We start from the raw sequence: 2,245 nt of genomic DNA, 5'->3' as shown, positions 1-2,245 counted from the left end.
TACAATAAACGACTCCCTCTCCTGCTGTATCAATCTACACAAGTTGCTCGTCACCCCCAGTTATTTTGCTGCAGCCGGACTGCGGCATGGGTGGGCAGGATTTGGGGTAGGAGGTAGCAGGAGCGGGGCAGGTGTATTATGTACTGTGCTCTAACATTCTTTGGAAGTCTTTCAGAGATTGCTGCAGTTCCTTTTTAAAACAGGTCTCTTATTCCATCGCTCTTGAAAGACTTCTTACACCATCTCATATTGATTGGCCGTGATGAACCGGGACAGACAGCAGGCCAGCAACATGCCAATCAACTGGGAGAATGCAATTCCAAATGCCACTCCAGCGATGATCCCCATGTTCGTCTCCATGAAACCGGTCACCAGATCATAACAACCCTTCTGGTTAACTTTGGTGGCGGCCACAGTCAGATTGTGGAGATCCTGGGGGTTACAGTCAGTTTCGTTCATGCAGCAACTAGAGGGGATGCTATGCTCCAGGAAGTAGGGGCTGGTGCTCCAGTTGGTGTAGTTCTGCACACCACAGCAGCTCAGACTGCGCTGCACATGGTCCACGGCCGGCTCCTCTCATCATTGTCATTGTAGTTCTACATAGCATCCGTGTAAGTCCTCAGGAAGGTGTCCTTGATCTCATGACGAAACACAACCCTGAAATGCCAGCAACGAGCTCAGCTAGGAACACCAGGAACAGGAACATGGCATACAGCTTCAGCATCCATGGGCTACCACGGCATGTAGCAAAGCATCCAAACAGGCCAAAGACGACAATAGTGGTGCCAGTTCCGATGAGCACATAGGGAGCATTTGTGGAGTTCTCGGCAATAAGGGAGATATAGGTGCCCAGAGTAAGTTTTCCCCAGACTCCAACAGCCAACAGGATCACCCCAGTGATCCAGAAGACGAAGGAGTAGATGATGAGGAGGGTTTTGAGACAGGTTATCACAGGTTTGGTCTCCATTCTCCTCGAAGCCACACATTTGTTTTTGTTTTTTAAAAGTCATTCTGATAGGAGTGTAATGCTAACTTTTCATGGTTTTGTTTAACATTTCCCTAATAACTAAAGGTACTAAGTTTCTTTCCATGTGTTTATTTGCCATCACATATATTGTTTGGTATTTTCAAATTTTTGTCCACATTTTAATTGGGTTTTTCAATTATTATAATATAGTCTTATGTCTTTTTTTTTTTCCAGTGCTGGGGATTGAACCTAGGGCCTCACACATGCTAGGAAAGTGCTCTATCATAAGCCACATTCTCAGCCCTTAGAGTCTTGAGAATAGTTTTACATATTCTGGACACAAGTTTTTATTGGTATTCATTTTGCAGATATTTCCCCCCAGTGTGTGGCTTGTCATTTCATTCTCTTATGTCTTTTGTAGAGGAAAATAATTAAAAATTAATATTTCATTTAAATAAGAAATCCCAATTTATCGATTGTTTTTAGAGATTGTGCTTCTGGGTTCGTATCTAAGAATGCTTTCCCTAACCCAAGATCTAAAAAATTTTATTCTATGGTTTCTTCTAAAAGTTTTATAGTTTTATATTTCATCTTTAGATCTATGATACATTTCTAATTAATTCATGTAAAAAGTATCTCGAGGGAATTTGAACTAGAATATCCAGAGGGAAGTTGTCAACTGATAAAGGACTTCTAAATGTATGGTCTATTTTTTTAAATATATATATATTTTTAGTTGTAGATGGACACAATATCTCTATTTTATTTATTTATTTACTTTTATATGGTGCTAAGGATCGAACCCAGTGCCTCACACATACTCTACCACTGAGCCACAACCACAGCCCTAAATATATAACTTTAATGAAGATTTGGGTGTGGTACCATGTTGTACAAGCTTAATAAGTAAAAAGAACCCGAAATGACAAAGACCATGTGACATGAGAAGTGATAAGTGTCAATTTGGGTCTTTAAATTTCCAATTCTACTTCACCTTGGCCTGTCTCTCCTTTTCCTCTTGTTTTTGTATACCCATGAGATTACCTTTTGGAATCCTTAAATTATCCCTTTCTCTGTTTTCCTGAGTTAGCAGTAGTGGATTTCTTACCTTTAGCAACAAAAGAACTTTTGATAGGACCAACTTTATATCCAGTATGATAGTCTTAACTGAATGTGTGTATTTGTGTGTATGATTTTAAAAGTACAACTCAGGCACATGAAGAAAAGGTGTTTTATTTCTTTTGTCTATGTCCCTCTTCTCTAGCACCCCAATGTTGG

At 40.1% G+C, this 2,245-nt stretch overlaps 1 pseudogene; it reads right to left on the bottom strand.

Annotated features, from left to right (window-relative positions):
* Positions 1–206: 206 nt before the first annotated feature.
* LOC107135789 lies at positions 207–983 on the bottom strand (annotated as a pseudogene).
* Between the last annotated feature and the right edge of the window lie 1,262 nt (positions 984–2,245).

Source organism: Marmota marmota, unplaced genomic scaffold, assembly GCF_001458135.2.
Source record: "Marmota marmota marmota unplaced genomic scaffold, marMar, whole genome shotgun sequence".
Classification (NCBI taxonomy): domain Eukaryota; kingdom Metazoa; phylum Chordata; class Mammalia; order Rodentia; family Sciuridae; genus Marmota; species Marmota marmota.
Note: the sequence above shows the minus strand (reverse complement) of the source record. Positions and strands in the feature narration are given on the sequence as shown.